The following is a 25,095-nucleotide window of genomic DNA, read 5'->3' on the forward strand; positions in this document are numbered from 1 at the left end:
TAGATGTTGTGGAGGGGGCCTGAAGGAGAGGCAGATTTGCTCGGTTACTACCTCGGCACAGAATACATTTTCCTGCAGAAACCATTTCATGGATACTGGTTATAACCTCCACATCAAAAGCAGGGTTTCAAACAGGGAAGCCTTCAGCAGGGCCAAGCATAGAACTAAGGAGATCCTCAGAGCTACCTCGCTCACTCCAACAGACTAGAAACTTTTAGGTCTTAAAGGTGCTCCATACAACAGGACAAGTTAGACCTGTTGGAGACAAGGTTCTTCATGCCTTGGCCCTGTGACCTTAACATAGCTTCCATTTCCTTATGTGTAGAACACGCTTAGCCACACTACCTGTGTCAGAGGACTCTCGTGAGGTTACAGGATGTAATATACATCACGTGGACAGCACACAGCTTGGCACAGTAAGTACTCAGTACATGCTAGCTGTTGGCATTTGCCATCCTTGCCCTCTGAGGCATTGGGTCTGAACTCAGAAGACAGAGCACATCCTCACAGAATAATACTATCATTTTTTGAGGACCATGTAACAGCCACCATACATAAGTTAAATCATTAACAGTTTCTTAAAAATAATTACACATCATAAAATTCACCCATTTAAAAGGTATATTTCAATAATTTTTACTAAGTTTACAGAGTTGTGTAGCCGTTGCCACAACCCAACTTTAGAACATTTCCTGCACTCCAAAAAAATCCCTAATGCCTGTTTTTAGTCATTCCATTCCTAAGCCCAACCCCAGGCAGCTGCTAAACTACTTTCTGTCTTTACAGATTTACCTGAACATTTTACATAAATAAATTCATATGTGGGTTTTTTATCTTAGCATAATGTTTTCAAGATTTGTATCGTAGCATATATTGGTATTCTGCTTTTCTTTTATTGCTCAGTAGTATTCTGTTGTATGAATAAACCACGTTTCATTTATCCATTTCACCAGTTGATGGACATCTGAGTTGCTTCCAGTTTGGGGCTATTATGAATAAAGAATACACAAGTCTCCGTGGGGACATATGTTTTCATATCTATTGAATCATTTTTAGGAGTAGAATTTCTAAGTTACATGGTATATTTATGTTTAACTTTGAAAAGAAATATTCAGTGCATATCAGTGTGTATAAAAGAGTTATTTCATCCTGGTTTTAATTGTCATTTCTCTAGTGGCTAATGATGCTGATCATCGTTTTGTGTGCTTACTGACCATCCACATCTATTCTTCAGTAAAATGTCTATTTAAATCTTTTGCCAATTTTATAATTAGGTTATTTCTCTTGTTGGGTTATAAAAATTCTATATTAGATATAAGTCCTTTATCAGATATAAGATTTGCATATATTTTCTCCCAGTCTGTGACTTGTCTTTTCATTTTCTTAATAGTGTCTTTTGAAGCAAGTAAGTTATAAATCTTGATAAAGTACTGTTCATTAGTTTTATGAATCATGCTTTTTGCATCATATCTAAGAAATACTTGCCCAATCCAAGTCACAAAGTTTTCCTTTATATTTTATTCTAAAAGTGTTACGGTTTTAAGTTTTACATTAGATCTACAATCCATTCTGAGTTAACATTTTTGTATGGTGGTAGGGTCTAGATTCATCTTTTTAAATGCGGATATCTAATTGTCCCAGCACCATATGTTTAAAAAAGCTATTCTTTTTCTTCTCTGAATTGTCTTGGCATTTTTGTTGAAAAATCAATTGGCTGTAAACATAAGGGTTTATTTCTGGACTCCTAATTCTGTTCCATTGACCTATATGTTACTCCTTACGCCAGTGCCACACAATCTCAAGTATTGTAGCTTTGCCGGAAGTTTTGATAGCGGGAAGTGTAAATCCTCTAACTTTCAGAATGACTTTGGCTATTTGGGGTCCTTTGAATTTCCATGTAAGTTTTAGGGTCAGCTTGTCAATTTTTGTAAAAAAAAAAAAAAAGAGAAGTAGGCCTTCTGAGATGTCTATGGAGATTAAGACAGCAGTTCTCTCCAAATTGACCTATACTGAATATCAGTTTAGGCAGTATTGCCATCTTAATATTATTTAGTCCTCCAATTTGTAAACATGAAATTTCACATTTATTTCATCTATTTAGATATTCTTTAATTTCTCTTGGAAATGTTTTATCGTTTTCAATATTAATATTATGTTTTTGTTAAATTTATTCCTAACTATTTTATTTAATTTGATGCTATTACAAGTGAATTGTTTTCTTAATTTCATTATTGGATTGTTCATGGTTAGTATATAGAAATACAATAGATTTTTGTATACTAGTCTTGTATTCTGGGACCCTGCTGAGCTCAGTTATTCTAGTAGGGGTGTGTGTGTGTGTGTGTGTGCCTCAGAATTTTATGCCTACAGGATCGTGTTGTCTTTACATAAAGACAGCTTTTTCACTTCTTCCTTTCCATTCTGGGTGCATTTTCTTTCTGTTTCTTACCTGACTGCACTAGCTAGAAACTCCAATACAATGTGAAATGAAAGTGGTAAGAGCAGACACGTTTGCCTTGTTCCTGATCTTAAGAGAAACCTCTTAGTCTTTCATAATTAAGTATGATGTTAGCTATAGGTTTTTTGTAGATGCTTTTTATCAGGTTGCAGAAGTTCTCACATAGTCCTAGTTAATTGATAAGTTTTTATGATTGGCCGTTAGATTTTAGTAAATGTGTTTTCTGTGTCTGCTGAGATGATCATGAGGTTTTTGTCTTTTATTAATATAGTATACAATATTAACTTTTAAAAAGGATAAACCAAGCTTGTATTTCTGGGATAAATCGTACTTGATCATGATGTATGATTTTTTTTATATATTGCTGGATTTGGTCTGCTAATATTTTGTTGAGAATTTTGTCATGAGGGATATTGGTCTCCAGTTTTTTTGTCATGTCTTTGTCTGGCTTTGGTATCAGGGTAATTCTTGCCTGATAGAGTGAATAGGGAAGTTGTTTTCTACTCCTCTGTTTTCTAGAAGAGTTTGTATTATTTCTTTAAATGCCAATGAAATTCACCAGTGAAGCTATCTAGTCCACGCTTTTCTTTGTGGGAAAATTTTAATTACTTAACATCGTTCCTTGTTATAGGTCTGCTCAGATTTTCTGTTTCTTCTTGAGTCCATTTTGGTGATCTGTGTCTTTTAAACTTGATTTAATCTTTATATAACCTTGAAAGTAAGAATTTAGGCCTATTTTATTTTGAGACTTAAAAGACTAACTGATAGTATTTCAAGGTCGACTATCTGGAAAATGGCCAGTCTGTAAAGCACTAACATCCATACCACTTCCACCAGGCCACACTGCCTCTAGCAGACATAGGGCTTCTTGAAGGAAAAGGTGACTCCTTCCTGCACCACCAAGGCTAACACCAAAAACAATCTTCTTTTGTGGGTGTCCTAGTTCAAGCTTTTTTTTTTCATCAATGACTTGTGCCTCCTGGGAGTTCAAAATGCTGGCACCAGGGAAGGTAACAAAGCCCAAGCCTGCTTCTGCCTAAAGACCAGGGTTCTCGTCACTTGAAAGCCCCCTTGAGAATTGTTGCCTTGGGAGCCCCCATCTCCTGGGAAAGCACCCAATGATAAGGGCTGTACTTAATTCAAATGGTCATGCTTTTCTCCCTTGCCTGCCAAAAAAAGAAAAACAAAACATCAAAGGACCAAGGTGTGGTTTGCAATGAACTACACTTGTTTCAATATTGACAGTTGACAACTGATAATGAAGATCTCTGCTACATACGAGAAGCTCAGATACATGGTTTCCCGAATGTTGTTTACTCACACAGAAATGAAACGGCTGCTCTCCTAACAAGAGGAACCCATCCGAGATCAAACTTACGGGCTCTGTGGGTTTTGCATAAGATGAAGAATTAGGCCGGGCGCAGTGGCTCCCAGCACTTTGGAGGGCCAAGGTGGGTGGATCACGAGGTCAAGAGATCGAGACCATCCTGGCCAACATGGTGAAACCCCATCTCTACTAAAAATACAAAAATTAGCTGTGTGTGGTGGCATGTGCCTGTAGTCCCAGCTACTCGGGAGGCTGAGGCAGGAGAATCACTTGAACCCAGAGGGCAGAGGTTGCAGTGAGCTGAGATCCTGCTACTGCACTCCAGCCTGGTGTCAGAGCGAGACTCCATCTCAAAAATAAATAAATAAAATGAAGAATTAAGCTTTTTCACATATCTGGTCAATGTGTCTTTTATCAGGTGTGGGGATCTGCTGCCTCAGTCTGTTAAGGCTGCTTTAACAAAATACATTAGAGTGGGTAATTTACGAACAGAAAATTGACACTGGGAAGTCCAAGGTCAAGGCACCAGCAGATCTGGAGTCTGATTAAGGCCCCCTTCTTCATAGATGACATCTTCTAGCTATGTCCTCATGACAGAAGGGACAAACAAGCTCCCTCAGGCCTCTTTTTATAGGGGCGCTAATCTGTCCTCATCATCTAGACACCTCCTAAAGCCTTCACCTCTTAATACTGCTGCACTGGAGATTACATTGCAACATATGAACTTTGGGGCAACACAAATACTCAGACCACAGTGCTGGCCTAAAAAAACTGTTATATAACGTAGGACCAACAGGCTTTTTTGTACTTGAGGTATGCACAACAGATCTCTCTTCATTAAAAAATTGTATACGCTAAATTGATAAAATAGAAAAGAACTGAGCTATCATTCTTCTCATTTGGTATGATTTCTTTTGGTTTTTGTTTGTTTGTTTGTTTATAAAAACAACATTGCAGCTTGGAAATACTTCCTTTTCATCATCTGGAGGAAAATCTTCCAAAAGTCAGTGCTGATTGAGCTGAAACATTTTCCAATCCTAAACATATATCTTGGTCATGATAAATTATTTTATGAATCATTACCAAGCAATTTTGATAGATAAAATCATGAGTAATCAAACTAAAACAGTTCTTTGGCTTCAGAGAAAAATGTTTGCTATATACGAAGTTTACTTTGTAACCAAAGTATTTATATTAACAATAGTTGCACCCAAGGGAATATATATCCGTATGTGTGTGTATTCACATATGTACATATATACACATATGTAAATAAATAAATGTATATATACACAAAACCCTGAAAATAATCAATAAAACATGAATCAAGAACAGTCCCAGAGCTCGGAAAACAAACATATATCATTCAGTCATTTCTAATATTGAAAATATGAGTACTTAAGAATAGATAGTATTTAATGGCCAAACATAATAGCTTTATTTTGGATAAAATGCATTTATTTTATTAAAGATAGTATGCTAAATGCATAAGGCACCCAAAGTTTGGGGGAGAATAAAACTTTAGATATATAAAGATTTAAAAATTCTCAGATGACGGTGAGATTAACCCAGAATCTGGTTTTTGAGTTGGACCATAAAGGATGAGTTGAAAAAGAAGTGAAGGAAGGAGAAGGTAAGTAAACAGATGCTCTCATGTGCTTGCTACCTGGCTCATCATTCATTCCACAGACTTCATTGAGAACCCACCCAGGGTCAGGCATTGGCCCAGATGCTAGATGATAGCCCACAATCCTGAATATACTTGGATAGTATTTTTCAATGTTATGTTCATTGGTTAGTTTACCAGTCAACATAGCTGTTTTCTACTTAGATATTCACAAATACATTTGAAATAATTTTAAAGGCGGTCTTAAGTTGTCAGCTTTACAGAGTTTGTAGCAACACTTCTCATGCTGGATGGAGGTGGAGGAGATGAAGGAAGCGGGAACAGGTTCACCTCATTAGTTTGCCATTGCTTTCACTCAGTTCAGCAGTCAGGTCAAAAAAGCATTTGTTGACTGTCTAATTGCAAGCCAGTCTGTGCTAGGTTTTAGAGGTATGAAGTTGAGTAAGACACAATTCCTGCTCTCAAAAAGCTCTCAAATGAGTATCAGACACCTATACAGATCATTAAAAAGCAACATGCAATATTAAAGACACGTGCACAGCATTATGGAAGCTCAAAGGAAGATACCTAGCGCAACTTGGGGGGACAGGAGGCAGCGTGTATATTAGGAGAGGGTGGAAAATAGGCGTCACCCTAAAAAGGCTCCCCAAGGAAGTGGTGTCTGGCTGAGTTTTAGAAGCTCAACAGCAGTTAGCATCAAGGGACAGGCGTGAGGGGCTGACTTCGCAGGCATGTGACACACGGTCTTGTGCTCAGAAGGGCTTGGTTTAATGCTCTGCTCTTGACATCTTTAACTTAATTTCAAAATCAGGGCCCTGCATTTTTACTTTGCCCTGGGCCCTGTTCCTGAAGATAAGATGTATCTTCAGGATACATCCTATTTCATGTATCCTGAAAATAGTGTACCTGCTCCTGAAGACAGGATGAGGATGGAAAGCAGGCAGTGCTTTTGATTATATTTGTCCCACGGCTTCATAAAGCCATGTACAGGCTATGGGACAAACATAATCAAAACTGTGGCACGGAATTCATGATACCAGTGTCTTTGTTTTACGTTTTCTCTTCCACCTTAGGCCACATTTTCTCAAGTTGTATTTGTCCCCCCACCCCCACCACATACACTCTTATTCTTCCTGCTAAGTACAACTAAAATCTCTGGACTTACATATACAATAGAACCTAGATGACTGAAAGGTAGAGAAGGCAGACTGGCTAGAGCCCTCAGGAGCCCAAAAACAAGCTGGTGAGTTTCCTGGATTTTCTTTTTCGCCTCATAATTATGGGTTGAATTGTATTCTCCCAAAATTCATACGTTGCCATCTTAAACCCTAGTGCCTTAGAATGTGACCTTATGTGGAAATAGGGTCACTGCAGATGTATTAGTTACTAAGATGAGGTCATTTTGGAGTACGGTGGACCTTTAGTCCAGTCTGATTGGTGTCCTTATAAAAGGGGAAAATTTAGACACAGATGCACCCAGGGAGAACACCATGTGAATGTAAAGGCAAAAATCACCGTGACGCTTCCAAAGGCCAAGAAGCACCAAAGATCACCAGCCAACCACGAGCAGCTGGGAGAGAGGTCTGGAACAGATTCTCCCTCACAGCACTCAAGAGGAACTAATCTACTGACACCTTGACTTTGGACTTCCAGCCTCCAGAACTGCAAGGCAATGCATTTCTGTTGTTTGAGCCATCCAATGTGTAGCACTTTGTTACAGTGTCCTAGGAAGCTACTACACTCATATATCCCAGACTTGGAGCTGAAAAAGCTGGCAACAGGCACAGACAGAAAAGGCCCCATCAAAAGCCTGCTCTCTCTTGGCAAGGACCGGGAAAGGGGCAGACAGAAAACCTTCAGATAAGAACCACTAAAATCTAGCCAAACACCACAAAAAAAGCTATTGGCCGTATTGACACCCACACCAGCAAAGGCAGAGGGAGAGCCTAGACTTCTGCCCTCTCTTCAAGGACACAGCAAAGTGGCATCGGAAAGGGCTGAGTACGGTAACAGAACTTTCATCCATGCCAGCAGGTGACAGCATCAGTGCAGATCATGTGGGAATCTCCCAGAAGGCAGGGACAGGCAACCCTATACCTTGCCACTAGGGTGGGGCAGAGGAGGCCTGGTGGAGACTCAGGATATTCACCTGAGCTTAGTGGTAAAAAGGACCCTTCTGCAGAAACTGAAATTGGACCCCTTCCTTACACGTTATACAAAAATCAACTCCAGATGGATTAAAGACTTAAACGTAAGACCTAAAACCAGAAAAACCCTAGAAGAAACCCTAGGCAATGCCATGCAGGACATAGGCATGGACAAGGACTTCATGACTAAAACACCAAAAGCAATGGCAACAAAAGCCAAAATTGACACATGGGATCTAATTAAACTAAAGAGTTTCTGCACAGCAAAAGAAACTATCATCAGAGTGAACAGGCAATAGAATGGGAGAAAATTTTTGCAATCTACCCATGTGACAAAGGGCTAATATCCAGAATCTACAAAGAACTTAAACAAATTTACAAGAAAAAAACAACCCCATCAAAAAGTGGGTGAAGGACATGAACAGACACTTCTCAAAAGAAGACATTTATGCGGCCAACAAACATATGACAAAAAGCTCATCATCACTGGTCATTAGAAAAATGCAAATCAAAACCACAGCGAGATACCATCTCACACCAGTTAGAATGGTGATCATTAAAAAGTCAGGAAACAACAGATGCTGGAGAGGATGTGGAGAACTAGGAATGCTTTTACACTGTTGGTGGGAGTGTAAATTAGGTCAATCATTGTGGAAGACAGTGTGGCCATTCCTCAAGGATCTAGAACCAGAAATACCATTTGACCCAGCAATCCCATTATTGGATATACACCCAAAGGATTATAAATCATTCTGCTATAAAGACACATGCACACATATGTTTACTGCAGCACTGTTCACAATAGCAAAGACTTGGAATCAACCCAAATGCCCATTAATGATAGACTGGATAAAGAAAATGTGGCACATATACACCCTGGAATACTATGCAGCCATAAAAAAGGATGAGTTCATGTCCTTTGAAGGGACATGGATGAAGCTGGAAACCCTCATTCTCAGCAAGCTAACACAGGAACAGAAAACCAAACACTGCATGTTCTCACTCGTAAGTGGGAATTGAACAATGAGAATGGACACAGGGATGGGAACATCACATACTGGGGCCCGTCGGAGGGTGGGGGCATGGGGGTGGATAGCACTAGGAGAAATACCTAATATATATGATGGGTTGATGGGTGCAGCCAACCACGATGTCATGTGTATACCTATGTAACAAACCTGCACATTCTGCACATGTATCCCAGAACTTAAAGTATAATTTAAAAAAAAGAAAAAAAGAAAGAACTAAAGGAGTAGAATACTCATTAGCATTTTTTGTTATCTTTTGTGTTTGGGGGAACAATAATTTATACCTCATTGTATTATCAAAATCCAGAAAATTGAATAAAATAAAATGAAGATCCTGGAAGAGAATCAATAAAATAAATAAAATTATTAAATCACCAAAAAAAAAAAAGGACCCTTCTGGTTCCCAGCTAAAGCAGTGCTAGAAGGGAAATTAACAGCACTAAATGCATACACTAGAAAAGGGGAAAAGTCTCAAATCATCTAAGTTCCCATCTCAAAAACCTAGGGGATAAAAAAGACCAAAATAAACCAAAGCAAGCAAAAGGAAGAGATAATAAAGAGCAAAAATCAATGAAATGGAAATCAGAAAAATTGAGAAAATCAATGAAGAGCTGGCTCTTTGAAAAAAATAAAACAGAAAAATCTCTAGCAAGACTGACAAAAAAAGGAAGAAAATATAAATCACCAACATCAGGAATGAAATAGAGGATCTCACTGCAGACCCTGCAGAAAACAAAAGACTGCTATGAACACAAATATTTATTTGACAACTTAGTGGAAATGGGCCTAGTTCTCAAAAAACACAAATTATTACAACTCATTCAATTTGAAACTAGTAAATTTAAATAGCCCTAAACTACTGAGGAAGTTGAATTCATAATTTTTAAATTACCAAAAAAGAAATCTCCATGCCCAAATGGTGTCATCAGAAAATTCTAGCAAAAGTTAAAAAAAAAAAACACACAAATTTCACAAATCTGTTCTAGAAAATAGGAAAGAAAACATTTCCCAATTCATTTGCAAGTAATAACAGCAAAATGAGACAAGGACAGTGTAAAAACAGAGCAAACTACAAACAAAAACTTCTCAGGAATAGATATGCAAAAATCCTTAACAAAATACATATACCAGGAATAAGCAAGATTTATTCCAGAGATACAAGGCTGGTTCAGAAATCAAACAATGTCATCCACCTAAAGTCATGAGAAGACTAAAAAAGAAAATTCACATGATCATATGAATTAATGCAGAAAAAAACATTTGACAAAATTAAACTCTTTCATGATTAAAAAAAACTTTCAGAAAAATAAGAACAAAAGGTAACTTGATAAAGAATATTTACAAAAACCTATAGATAATATTTTACTTAATGGTAAAATAATGCTTTCCCCTTAAGATCAGGAACAAGGCACAGAGGTCCATTCTCCCCCTTTTTATTTAACACAGTGCTAGAAGTTCTAGCTAATATGATAAGTGACAAAAAATAAAAGGTACATAGATTAGAAAGGAAGACATAAAACGTCCCTATTTTCTAGTAAAATGATTATCTAGTAGAAGGTCCTGAGGAATCTACAAAAAAACTCCTAAAACTAATAAGTGAGTCCAGCAAGCTCACAGGACACAAGATAAACACACAAAAACCAATTGTATACATACCAGCAATGAACACATGGACACTGAAATTTAAAATCTGGTAACATTTACAATCACTAAATAAACACGCAGTTGTAAATCTAACAAACACATGCAGAATTTGTATGCTGAAAACTGCTAAATGCTGAGGGAAGAAATCAAAGACAAATGAAAGACACACATCAATTAGAACACTCAACATAGTAAAGGTCTCAGATATACAGGTTCAGAAAATGATATACAGATTTAATGCAATGCCTATTAAATCCCAAGACTTTTTGTTAGACACAGACAAGATTATTCTAAATTTTATATGGTAAACAAACTAGAATAGCTAAAACGATTTTGAAAAAGAATAAAGAGGATTCAGTCTCCTCAATTTTGAGACAATATAAAGGGAAAGTAATGAAGACTATGTGGTATCAATGAAGAGCTCAGAAGGAGACCCACACAAGTATGCCTGATTTCTAACAAAAGTACAAAAAGAATTCAATGGAGGATGGGAGGCCGAGGCAGGTGGATCACGAGGTCAAGAGATCGAGACCATCCTGGTCAACATGGTGAAACCCCGTCTCTACTAATACAAAAAATTAGCTGGGCACAGTGGCGTGTGCCTGTAATCCCAGCTACTCAGGAGGCTGAGGCAGGAGAGTTGCCTGAACCCAGGAGGCGGGGTTGCGGTGAGCCGAGATCGTGCCATTGCACTCCAGCCTGGGTAACAAGAGCGATACTCCGTCTCAAAAAAAAAGAATTCAATGGAGGAATGATAGCCATTCAATAAACCGTGCTGAAGCAATTGGACATCCAAAAGCAAAAATATGAAACTTACATCTCACACTTTCCATAAAAATTATCATTTTTGGTAATTAACAAATTATTAATTATACAAAAATGGATCATGAACTTAAATGTAAAACTATGAAATTTTTAGGGCGAAGAGATAGGATAAAAGCTGTGGGACCTAGAGCTAGGCAAAGAGTCCTTAGATGTGACAGGAAAAGCACAACTCGTGAAAGGAAAAATTATTGAAAGTCATAAAAACCACTTTTGCTCTGATAAGCCTGTTAAGTCTGGGCACCACCGCTCACGCCTATAATCTCAACACTTTGGGAGGCTGAGGAGGGTGGATCACGAGGTTAGGAGTTCGAGACCAGTCTGGCCAACATAGTGAAACCCCTGTCTCTACTAAAAATGCAAAAAGTTAGCCAGGTGTGGTGGTGTCCCAGCGACTCGGGAGGCTGAGGCAGGAGAATCACATTAACCCAGGAGGCAGAGGTTGCAGTGAGCTGAGATTGTGCCAGTGCACTCCAGCCTGGGCGACAGTGCAAGACTCCATCTCAAAAAAAAAAAAAAAAAAAAAAAGACTGTTAAGAGGATGAAAAGAAAAGCTAATAGGAAAAAATATTTGCAAACCACATATCTAACAAAGGACTAACACCTAGAATGTATAAAAATATCTTAAAACTGAACAGAAAAAAATGAAGCCTCCAATTAGAATATGGGTAAAAGACGTGAAGATGCGTTTTCCTGAAGAGAATAGACAGGTGGCCAATAAGCTCACAGAAAAGTGTGCAACAGTAGTAGCCATTAGGGAAATGCAAATTAAGCCACAGTAAGGTATCACTATACACTTATCAGAGTAGCTAAAAATAAAAAATAATGACAACCCTAAATACTGACAAGAACACAGAGAAACTGATCACATTGCTGGTAAAATGCAGAGTGGTACCACTCCTCTGGAAAACAGTGGGAGAGTTTCTTTAAAAACTACACATGCAACTACCATACAACCCAGCATCTGTACTCTTCAAAATTTACCCCAGAGAAGTAAAGACTTACGTTCACCAAAAAATATATATGTGAATGTTCAGAACAGCTTTATTCATAATAGCCAAAAACTGGAAACAGCATAGATATCCTTCAACTGGTGAATGATTTTTTAAAAAGTGATACCTCCATCCCAAGGAATACTACTCAGCAATAGAAAAAAACAAAGACCGACTGCTTCATGCAAAACCTAGAAGACTCCGCAGAGCATTAGGCTGAGCAAAAAGAGGTCAATCCCAAAAGGGTCCATTCTGTACTCTACCATTTATATGACATTCTTGAAATGACAAAATTATGGAAACAGAGACCAGATTAGTGGTTACCAGGGGCTACGGAGCGGGTGGGAGCATGAGGGCAGGGGATGTGGCTATAAAAAGAGAAGCTAAGAGGTCCCTGCGACAATCTGTTCTGTATCCTGACTGCATCAACGTCAACGTGCTGATCGTACTAAGATACTGTACTGTAGGTTTGAAGTTAACATTGAGGGGACTAGGTAAAGGGTATACAGGATCTCTCTGTATTATTTCCTACAACTGCATGTGAATCTACAGTTATTTCAAAAAGTTTAATTTTTTAAAATAACTATTCTTAGTTTTCCATCTGTTCTAAAGCAGGTGGCAGGCTGGATTTGGCCCACAGGCTGTAGTAGTTTATAGAGTTTAATGCAAACACCAAGAAACACTGTATGTTCATTCAGTGGTATTTTAAATGCTAACACTACAGAGATCCAAACTGAGAGGTCCTAAAATCTGTTTTCAGTCATTTGGTTCTTATAATTGCCATAGTGGTTTTGCTACAGGGACGACGTCCATCCCAATCCTAATTGGAAAGGGATAGGAACAGTGAGTATGTAACCTCTAGATTTGGAAGCTTCAAAATCCTCTTTGTCTTAATATCACCACCGTGAGTTCATCTCTGGTTATATTCTTCCATATACTACATCCTGGATCCTCACTATATCATGGAAGCTGGTGTGTGTTTTATTCAAACGTGTTGCAGGCCAGGTAAATAACGATTGTTCTTTGAACAGATCTGTTTGAATTGTATATATTGGTTTTAACTTTCTCAGCCCTTCCATTCACAATCTGTTTTGGCCACTGTGCAGCAGAAAAACAAATTTTAAACCATATTTAAAACATCTACATTCACACTCACATTAGGAAATTTATTTTGATCCAAACAGCAATCATTATTCAGTCATTCAGTATGGCCTCTGTTTCCTTTGCATCACTATTTAACGTTCCCTTACGTTGGCTTCTGTCTTTCTAAAAATGTATCATGATCCTTAGCCATCTGCTTGTATTTAAGGGGGGACACTAAAAAGCTCTGTGTCCATAGGTGGGCTCAGTGGAATTTACTAACTCAGAACTTTACTGCAGGAGAATCCAAATAGATTTCTTTGAGTAGCCCTCAATGTTAGTGTCCTTAGGTCTTTTCTCTTGGATCTGTTACATTTCTCAGAGAAGCTGCCTCTACTTTTCCGTCTGAAGGGTATACTCTTCCTTGCCACATTCTGGGGCGGCCAGGTGGAAAAAAAGGTTGAGGACTTTAGCATTCCATATGTATATTACTTGAGCCCATATTTGTAGTACAAGACCTCTTCCTTCAACTGTACCTGGTGCCTTAAGCCAAGAGATTCTGTGCTCTACTCTCTCTTGAGAATGAATCACCTGCCTTCTGCCATGGCTGGGGAAAGAATCTGGTAGTTTAATGAGTTCTTAGACTGGCTTTCTACCAATCTATCTTCTAGCTTTACCTTCGCAGTCACTTCCGTAAGAACCTGGTTATAGCCATTCCTGAGCTTTAAGAGGATGTGCAGTGACAGTTTGCTCTCACTGCCAACTGTAACTCACTGTTCTCAGGCCTACAAAGGCAGCTACCATTCATGCATTTGTTTTTCATCTTTCCAAGTGGAGCTGTTCTTACCTCTGCCCCCTTTCTCTTCACGCTAGTCATAGAGACAGGAAGCAGAGAAATTGTAGGCAAGAGAGGGTGGGTCCCTGGCAAAAGCCTCACCCTCAAGCTGAAAAGCCTGAAACTGTGGCCCAAAGTGAGAACTTCTATCCCTGGCCCCGCCCCTCCCCATGCTGTGCCTGCAAAGACCCCAGACTCAGCCAACAGGAAGGAGAAGCAGCTGGATGTCAGGACTACAGCTGGATGTTGGAGGGAAGCAGATTGACTTTAGACCGACAGCTTAATGGCACAACTTCAGAGAAGAATCCAGCCGGAGATGGCCAGACTTCAGAGGAAGATTACCTTCCCACCCCATTTCGGCTTCCCTTCCCACTGAGAGCCACTTTCATCAGCAATAAAATTCCCCACATTTGCCATCCTTCAATTCGCTCATGCAACCTCATTTTTCCTGGACACCACACAAGAGCTCAGGAGCCACAAGTGCAGATACAAAAGGCTGTCACGCTGGCCCTTTGCCCTTGCTGCCTCATGTGATGAGGCAAAGGACCCACTGAGCTGTTAACACTTAAACCATCTGCAGATGGCAGAGCTAAAAGAACACTGTAACATTCCCTGTGGGGCTCTGGGGGTCACAGGCACCTCAATCTGGACACTGCCACAGGGCCTGCATGGAGTTTGCTCCAGCCAGCACCAAAGCAGCCAACCAGTTCCTGCACTCACACACTCCAGTTCCCACCTCGTTTGCTCACGTACTCCCTCCTGCAAGGAGTTGGCAGTGGCAGGCTGGGTAAACGAGGTACCCCCGTCACAAATCTTGCAAAGGGGTCAGGGAAATATCCTGCTTCACTAGGAATATATGTCTCTTTTTCTTTTTACTTTACTATGGTTTTACCTTTAGGAGGGAGCATGTATTCAACTCACCATCATTAACCAGAAGTCTTCATTCAGCCTTTATCTCAAATAATCACAGCCTGGGCCAACACATAGGAATTGTGGTTGTAAGGGTTTAACATGACATCTAAGTTTGTTAGCATTTTTTTTTTTTTGAGACAGAGTCTCACCCTGTTGCCCAGACTGGAGTACAGTGGTGCAATCTTGGCCCACTGTAACCTCCACCTCCTGAGTTCACGCAATCCTGCCTCAGCCTCCCTGGGTTTGTCATCATTCTTTTCCAGTTAAGAGCTGGGACATAGGCTCCTCTCCCATGCCTACTTCATGCACATGGACTCGAGTTATTCTGATTGTAGCTAGGATTATTTATCATTACTATAGGTAATGACTAAGGCAGGGGTCAAATCCCAAACCTAACTTGAAGGAGAAAGTACAGTGATAAGATATCCTTAATGGATATGAAATCTTCTTCAAAATTCATTTTCTCCTGTTATTTTGTTATTTTATTTTTTAACACTAGTATTTGGGGCCCATCTTCTCCAGTTCTAGGCTCTCCTAATGCTAGATATTTAATCAGAATCTATCAGGATGCTCCAGGAAGAGGCAGGAGATTGATCCAGTAAACCCTAAGGACCTTTTCATCTCTAATGTTCTAAAATTCAAATAAGTTTTTTAAGGGAGTCTGAAAATTATGGCCGGGTGCCGTGGCTCACACCTATAATTCCAGCAGCACTTTGGAGGCCAAGACAGGTGGATCACCTGAGGTCGGGAGTTCGACACCAACCTGACCCACGTGGGGAAATCCCATCTCTACTAAAAATACAAAATTAGCCAGGTGTGATGGCACATGCCTGTAATCCCAGTTACTCAGGGCTGAGGCAGGAGAATCGCTTGAACCCGGGAGGTGAAGGTTGCAGTGAGCCGAGATTGTGCCATTTCACTCCAGCCTGGGCAACTAGCGTGAAACCATATATATATAAAGACAGTCTGAAAATCTAACCATGAAATATAGACCTTAATTGCTATGTAAATATGGTCTGGGCTCCATGCAGCAAATTTACGTATCAGCAGTAGACTAAATACCAGCCTCAGGGAGATACTCCCTCAAGGTACAGCCGTGCAGTGGAGCCGATGGGCAGTGATGGGCAAGAGCAGCTAAGCAGAGCTCCTGGGACGCAGTTCAGCAGGGGTAGGCCCTTGTGGTGGGTCTATCTGGAGGACATGTCACCCTGCCTAGGTACAGGCCACTCACAAATCCAGGTGAAGTTAGGATGGGACATAACACAACGTAATACATTTCCTCACAGACCATGGCTTACTTGAAGTTTGCATGAGGGTAATGGGAATTGGGAAGAACTCTTCACATTTATTTAGCTCAACATTTTGAAAGTTGACAAATTATCTTCATATGCATTTATGTATAAAGCAAAGGATTTAGAGCATGCTGCTTTTTAAAAGCTTTGCCAATTTGATAGGTAAAACGATATTCTATTGTTACTTGAACAAAAATTTTTGTTTACAGAGTTGTGCTGGTTTTTTTTTTCCCATGAGTTTGCTGGTCATTTGCATTTTTCTTTTGTGAATTATCTGTTCTTTCACTTTTTCAAAAATATTTATTGATATCCTCTTTTAGCTCCTAGGAAAATGGGGTTAACCAGACAGACAAGTTCTTTTTGTATCTCAAGGAGCTCAGGATTTAGAGGAAGCAAACACACATTAAGTAAATAATTTTTGTAAATGTTTCTGAGACTTGAAAATAAAAATACATAGCCTCTGTTTTTAGGAACAGAGTTTAATATGTATGAGTCAGATATATTTTTTTGGCCTTCTAAATCCTTATCTTTTATTTACTTGCTCCGATAGCAAGCTTTTTCTAATGCTTTTTGCTCCCATTCAACTCTATCTAATAGTAAGGTTGTAACCACTGATTCCTCTGTTTCCCTGACAATTTCCTGTTTGTAGATACATGTTTAAAGCTATGAATTTTCCTTTGAGCTCTCCTCTAATGGTATTGCTTTTTTCTAGCTGCATCACTGATATACTTTTCTCCATCTTTTTACTTTCAACTGCTTTGAATCACTTTAAGGTGTATCTTTTTTATAAGATGTACACTGGGTTTTCCTTTATATTCCAATTTAAGTCTTTTTTCTTTAAGTAAGTATATTCAGGCCATTTTCACAGCTAGCTAGCTATGTTTGGTCTTGCTTCTGTCATCATATGTGACATGACACTATTTCCATCAATGGTTCAAAATAACTTCCAATGTATATATAACCTCCAATATTTATAACTTCCAAAGTATACAGAAGCCGTACAGCTTGTGTTCCCTTCACTCATGGGCGCTGTCATGATTTTATAAGTTTTTATTTTGTCTTAGTTGTTCCCAATGGCTACTTCATTATTTTTTTCTGTCTTTTGTCAGGAAAGGTTTTTCATTTGTTTTTCAAATGATTGTTGTATATTTCATACAATTTACTGATTTTTCTTTTTAATTTCAGCTTTTATTTTAGATAGAGTGAGTACCTATGCAGGTTTGTTACCCGGGGATATTGCACCCAGGTAGTGAGCAGAGTACCAAGTAAGTTTTTCAACCTACACTCCTCTCCCTCCTTCCCCTCTCTAGTAGCCCACGGTATCCGTCGTTCCCATGTATACATCCATGGGTGTTCAATGTTTAGCTCTCACTTCTAAGTGACAACATGCGGTACTTGGTCTTCTGTTCCTGCATCAGTTAGGATTATGGCCTCCAACTCCATCAATGTTGCTGCAAAAGACATGATTTCATTCTTTAGGCTGAAGTATTCCATCTATCACATCCTCTTTATCCAGTTCACACTGATGGACATCTACGTTGATTTCCCATCTTTGCTATTGTGAATGGCACGGCAATGAACGTGCGTGCATGTGTCTTTTTGGTATAATGGTCTATTTTCCTTTGGGTATATACCCAGTAATAGAATGCTGGGTCAAATGCTAACTCTGTTTTAAATTCTTTGAGAAATCTCCTAACTGCTTTCCACAGTGGCTGAACTAACTTACATTCCCACCAATAATGTAAAGCGTTCCCATTTCTCCATGGCCTCTCCAGAATCTGTTGGTTTTTGACTTAATTGATAAAAATCATATATTATCATGTATATGTTGTTTTGAAATATGTATACATTGTGGAATGGGTAATGGAGCTTACTAACGTAAGGATTACCTCACACAGTTGTCATTTTGTGGTGAGAATACTTAAAGTCCTAGTAATTTTCAAGAATACATTAACTGTAGTCATCATGCTGTATTAAATGATGATCTCTTGAACTTAATCCTCCTAACTGAAATTTTGTATTGTTGACCAATACCTCTCAAAGCCCTTTCCGTCCAGCCCCTGTAACTCTTCTTTGAGTTCAACCTTTTCGGATTGCACATATAAGTGAGATCATGCAGTATTTATCTTTCTGTGCCTGGCTTATTTCACTTAACATAAAGCCTTCCAGGTTGATTCATATTGTCACCGATAACAGAACTTCATCTTTTTAAAGGCTGAACTGTATTCCATTGCGTGTATACCTTTTTCTTTATCCATCTGTCCACTGATGGACACTTAGGTTGGTTCCATATCTTGGCTATCATGAATAGTGCTGCAATGTATATAGAAGTGCAGATACGTCTTTGACACGCTGATTTCATTTCCTTTGACTAGGTACCCAGCAGTGGGATTGGCAGGTCACGTGGTAGTTCCACTTTTAACATCTTGGGGAACCTCCATGTTTTCCATAATGACTGTACTAATTTACATTCCCACAAGCAGTATGCAAGTGTTCCCTTCTCCACATCCTCTCCAACACATTTTCATCATTTTAATAATAGCCATTCTGACAGGTACAAGGTGATATTGTGGTTTTAATTTGCATTTCCCTGATTAGTGAGGTTGAACATTTTTTCTTATACCTGTTGCTCATTTGTATGTCTTTTGAGAATTGTCTATTAAGATCTTTTGCCCATTTTCTAATTTCAGTTGTTTTATTACTATTGAGTTCCATATATATTTATATATATTTGGGGTTTGGGGTTTAAAATTATTTAAAAGTTTATGTGAGTATATAGTATGTGTATATATTTATGGGGTACATGAGATGTTTTGATAAAGGCATGCAATGTGAAATAAGAACATCATGCAGAATGGGGTATCCATTCCCCCTCAAGCATTTATCCTTTGAATTACAAACAATCCAACTACATTCATTATTTTAATATACATTATTGACTATAGTCACCCTATTGTGCTATCAAATAGCAGATCTTATTCATTCTATGTATTTTTGGTATCCATTAACCATCACCCCATATATATTTCAATATTAACCCCTTATTAAGTTGAAAATTAAGACAATTAATGTTTTTCATGTGCACTCTTAAAAAATGTATATTCTCGGCTGGGTGTGGTGGCTCACACCTGTAATCCCAAAACTTTGGGAGGCCAAGGCGGGCGAATCACGAGGTCAGGAATTCAAGACCAGGCTGGCCAACATAGTGAAACCCCATCTCTACTAAAAATTCAAAAAATTAGCCAGGTGTGGTGGCGGGCATCTGTGATCCCAGCTACTCATAAGGCTGAGGCAGGAGAATCACTTGAACTCAGGAGGCGGAGGTTGCAGTGAGCCACCATGCCGTTGCACTCCAGCCTGGGTGACATGTAAGACAAAAACAAAAACAAAAAAATACATATATACACACACACACATTCTCCATTGAGTGAAAGGATCTAGTTTTATGTATCACATCAAGCTTATTAATATTATTCAAATTTCCTACATCTTTGCTCCTTTCAGCTGTACTTTTTTTTTAACCATTCTGTAGGATGTCTCTTCACTCTGTTGATTGTTTCCTTGGGTCAGAAGCTTTTTCATTTGATGTAATCCCATTTATCTATTTTTGCCTTTGTTGTCTGTGCTTTTGGGTTCATATCCAAAAAATCACTGCCCAGACCAGTGATAGAGTTCTCCCCCATGTTTTCTTCTAGCACCTTTATTCATTAATACTCTTATTTCCTTAACTTCTATCTACTGACACCATACATAAGCAACAATAAAATAGGGTGTTTCACTTCAAACTGCTCTTACACCAAATAAGCTGGTTATTATTTCTATTTATTCTTTCAGTACTTACCTTACACCTCAAAGTATATTATCAGTTTTAAATAAAGTCCTAACATTAAAAGAGCAAGAAAGAATACATGTGCCACCTTCTATCTTCTCACTTCCAACTTGTTATAATATTTCTGAAACCATGGTTTGCACAGTTGATTGTATCTTAATCCTATAGCAAATTACTTTGCTGTAGCTTCTCCATTTCTCTTGTTTGGACATTAACCTCTTACAGTTTCTTCATAAAATACTCATGAGAAATAGTTTCTAATTTTTCAGTGTTTAGAAATGCTTATGTATTGCAGTTATACATGTTAGTTTGATGTGTTCCCTTAATAGAATGTACTCTATTTAATAGAGGAATATTTTGTATTTTGCTCGAATGATGTATCCCCCAGTACCAAGAACAGTGCCTGGTCCATAGTTGTTACACTGTAAATAGCTGTTAAATGAGCAATATATTATACGAAGGAAAAATACAAAAGAGCTCTTGGGTTGGTCTTTTCCCCCCGAGAACTTTGTAGGCACTGCTCATCACGTGCTAAATGGTAGAGAAGTTTTGGGCTAGATTCCCATGCCCGCCACAATTTATTTTTGGTTTTTAGCAATTTCACTCTGACATGCCTAGGTGTGGTTTTCTTTGTTTATTCTACTTAGAGCTTATTGAATTTCTTGAATCTGGGGGTTATTTTCCATCAAAGTTCAAAATTATGCCAATTTTTATTAACATTTTTCATGTGCACTCTTTAAAAAAATCTATATTCTCCTCTGAGTGAAAGGATCTATTTTTATATATATCAAGCTTATTGTTATTATTCATATCTTCTACATTTTTGCTCCTTTCAGCTGCTTGATGTACAAACTTCTAAAAGTGCTTCCTTAAAAACAACTAAAATTGTGATGTATTTCTCCTCATGGCCACGTCACTTGCTTTATATATTTTGAAGCTATATTAACATACACATTCATGATCATAGTATCTTTTTTATTAGAGTACTGAAGGACTGGTACTCGTCCTTTGCCCCTTACGGCATGTCCGCTTGATATTTCTTTCACTGATGTGAAAACTGTTGCCACAACTTTTGTTCGTATTTGTCTTCCTTATATTGTTTCCTTTTTTTCAATGTTTTAGGCATTTTTGCTTTAAATATGTCTTTGCAGATATTGTTACAGCTTTTAAAATCCAATGTGGGAGGACTCTGTGAGACAGGGCAATTTCAGTGTCTCTGGAGAAATACGGGGGATGAAATAGATGGGCAGACCTTCGACAGAACCAGGTGGAGACAGAGGAATTTCAAGGTGGAGGAGTCTGCAAAAGGAGTTCATAATGGGCTTTAATTTATTCCAGCCCAAACTTGTTGGTGCCTTTGAAGTTAAGTCTGATCACAAATGGCTTAATATGCTTCCTGAAAAAGCTGGGGTGATCCGCATGTGTCCAGCTGTGCCTGTTTCCATTGGAAAAGGAATATTCAAAGGTTGGATGAAAGTTTCCTCGTGAGAAATTCGAAAGAGACGAGCTTTATGAAACAATGGGGAAGTAAACAACAAGGGAAGGAAAGACAGACCCTTACCCAGGACATTACTGAGCAGCCAAATGCTCTCTTAGCTCTGCATTCGTTATGTTATTACTCAACAGTTCAAGGGACTAACAGCTTTTTGAAAAGACTGGCTCCTTTCCAAAGAACTGGCAGGCAGGGAGATAATACACATGACCTGACTGAAATACACTGAAGTCAGGGACATTTGCCTTGTAATGAGAAAGTACTCAGAAGATGACTGCCTGCTGAAGTACATGAAGATTCATAAGAAAAATTAGGCCTGAAAGACTAATTTTGCCGGTAGAAGCGAACCATACTAGGTTTGCCGGGTAGAGGCAAACCGTACGTGCACAGTTGCCCTGCCTGATATTTGGAGCATGGAGAAAGGGGAAACGGGTCCAGAGGATGTACAAACCCTTCACAATTCTAGTACAGATGCTCTCAAAAGATTCAGATGAAGCTATTCATATATTTTATTGATCCCAAAATGCTGTATCTCATTTCTAACGTTTAAGCAAAAGTCTGTGGCAAATATGGTGCAGAACACAGAATTAGGCAGTTTCAAATACATTCAAAATAAAGCAGACGTCTTCGAAAAACATCCTATATGGGATATTTTCAAGGCAGAGCTGTAGGAAATGTGATGGTAGACTTCTAGAATAAGAGCCCTCATTTCCAAAGATTTCCTGATTTTTCTACCTCTGACAAGTAAATAATGGTGTGAGACCCTTTTGGGGAAGAGGGAAGGACAATCATCTCTTGAATTTTCCTAGCAACCAGTGGCAATGTCTTAACCATCTCCAGTCCACAGATGACCTGGCTGCAGGTTTCCCCATCTTACGTCATGAAGGACACATGAAGGACAAAAGGGTGCATACCTGCTATGTCTTTGAGCTGACCGGAAAAATACAGCTGGCGGCCTCAGAACCAATCAAACTGAACTTAACCTTTACAGGTTTAGACTCACGACCAGTTGGTAGCAACCGCTGCATTTATAGAGCACTGGGAGGATCGCAAGGAGAGACACAGGCTCCCTTGCAGCTTCTATCCTCAGACCTCTCATACCAGGTGCCGCTGGTGCTCCAAGTAAATCTATTGTTTCAAAATACCTATGTGAATGAATAGATTTACTTGTTCTCTGAGCTCCAAGTAAATCTGTTCATTCACATAGGTATTTTGCTAACTCTACGTTCACAGAATCTCTGGGATACAAGAGCTCTCAGGAGATTCTATGGTCCAACATATCTATATGAGGCACCTGGCCAATGTCACACTCGAGTGGCAGACTGGGTCTGGATCCTTCTCTCAGTCTCATACACTCCACAATGACAATGATCATCACCAAGATTTTCATTGGTCAGAAAATGAATACACAAACACATCTTGGTATCAGGACTCAAAACAAATACATCAAATGACACCTTTTAAACCAATGACAATGGTTTCTATTCCTGTTTCCAACTCGATTCCTCTTTCATAACATGCTCCTCAAGAAACATTAGGCTTGGTAATGAGGACTCTGAAAGCCAAGAGTCCCACATTCTACTGCAGAAACACCAGCATGACTTTCTGTGAAACTCCTAATAAATAATTCAGTATTGCCTTGAAGCCACTGAGTAACTGGAAATAATTTGGAAGCTGGTGTCTCAAATCATTACCAAGTACACCCACATGAGAGTACTATTTCCCACGAGAATTGTTAAAGTTCCACCCAGCAAGTCCACAGTAAATTGGCATCTGGTCCCTGCCAGGTAACTCACATCAAAATTGTTATCTTTTAAAAGTCCGTTTTCAGCCTGCCTTCTCCAAGCCCGTCTAGTAGTTGCCTTCTGAAGGTCCAGTTCAAACCCAGTAGGCCCCCTGATGGACAACAAAGAGGAAAACTGGTGAAAATAGTCACAAGCACCTGAAGGATCTTTTACAGGGTGTGGCGTGGCCGTTTGGCCAGTAAAGCATTGGGGAACAGGTTTTCATTTATATTCTGAGTTTTTGAACACACTGACGAAAAGGGAATGGCCATTTACGGGGCCTCCATAATGTACTAGGCACAATGTATGCCGTTTTCATATTTCAATATATCCTCCCAACATCCCCTAGATAATAAATCTTACTTCACAGATGTGAGGCGAGTGAGGCTCCGGTCATGGGGCCTGAGTAAGGTCATTCAGCTAGAAAGCAGCGTAAGCAGAATTCAAATATATCGGTTTCCCAAAGATCAAATTCTTTTCACGTCATATGCCAAATCGCCTAAGCAAGAACACTGACATGTTTTAAGTAAAGAGCCGACGGAAGAGGTATTTCTCTTATGACTACCAGGTGAGGCTCCTCTTTAACTAAGCAACAGACCAGAGGCTGAGTGGAGTTAGCGCCCACAGGGCAGGCCAAACTCACAGCCCATTTGTCTGAAGACGGCATCAAAGGCTGTTCACCATGGCCGGGTGAGGACTGTTCAAATACCCTGGGCAGGCAAGGCTTCCTTAGACCAGGAGAGCGCAGAAACTTACTTACTGAAAGTCAACAAGATTTTAATGAAGAAGAGCATGGACTCTGGAGCCAGGCTGCCTGGGCTTGAAATCTCATCTCCTGCTTTGCTCCAAAACAGTCCAAGGCGTGTGTGCACATGAGGGTGTCTGGATGTGGGGGCAGTGCAGATGGACGGGCAGGAGCGGCCAGGTAGCGGGGTTTGCTGAGGCATGCTGCGTCTGTTTTTGTGTTTGTTTAAAACGCGCCATAACAAAAGCTGAAGAATAAACCAACCAGGGCTCCTCCACTCACTAGCCGTGTGACATGGGCAGGTTTCCTGGTCTGCCTCAGCTTCCTCACTTGTAAGACTGAGTGCTAATCGTACATATCTCATGATGCTGTGTGAGACGTAAATACATGTGAAATATCAAGCTACTGTTGTTTATATAGTAACTATGAGTAACTCGATTTGGCTTCACAAATACACTGTTCCAACTTAGCCCTCCCTACAATCCTATGAGGCAAGATAATCTCTAAGTGGACTCAAAGGGGTTCCAGCAGCAAAATCTGCATCAGAACCCACGTTTGTTCTAAAAGCCTTATTTTCTACTAGAGGGCTCACCTTCCTAAAAGTGACTTTACCAGTTCTTTACAGACAGGGAAACAGATTCCATGGGGTTAAGTAATCCACAACGCTGAGTGGTAGCCTGGGAACTAAATGCAGATCGGCTCATTCCAAGACACGCAGACTGGGCTCTTTCTGCTGGAGCGGACGGGCTGTCCTTGCTCCATTCTCACAGCATCTGCCCTGGGAAGGGGACTCGCCAGCCGCACAGCAGCCACTGCAAAGAGCAGGGATGGCCACAGATGCCTTCCTCCTCCCTCCAGCCCCTGAATGAGCAAGTCCTTGGGGTAGTGGCCTGCAGTCTTTCTCAGACCAGCAAGCACTGAAGCTCATAACAGAATCAAATAAAAGGGAGGAAAATAGAAACCTTAGAGGAACTTGATGCTAGCAGCCTCTGAATTTGGTATTTTAGCGAATCTCTTTCCAGGGCCAAGGGCCCTTGAGCGAGCATGAGGTACCAGGTCTCTCTGAGACCAGCTCACGGAG

At 39.5% G+C, this 25,095-nt stretch overlaps 1 protein-coding gene across 1 annotated transcript in view; it reads right to left on the reverse strand.

Annotated features, from left to right (window-relative positions):
• The window catches only part of SMCO4 (single-pass membrane protein with coiled-coil domains 4), a 136,758-nt gene that overhangs the window by 44,578 nt on the left and 67,085 nt on the right, over positions 1-25,095 (reverse strand). The gene's annotated exons all lie outside the window — the stretch shown is intronic.

The sequence above is a fragment of the Aotus nancymaae genome, unplaced genomic scaffold, assembly GCF_030222135.1.
Source record: "Aotus nancymaae isolate 86718 unplaced genomic scaffold, 86718_ANA_hifiasm-v0.15.2.pri h1tg000059l, whole genome shotgun sequence".
Lineage (NCBI taxonomy): Eukaryota > Metazoa > Chordata > Mammalia > Primates > Aotidae > Aotus > Aotus nancymaae.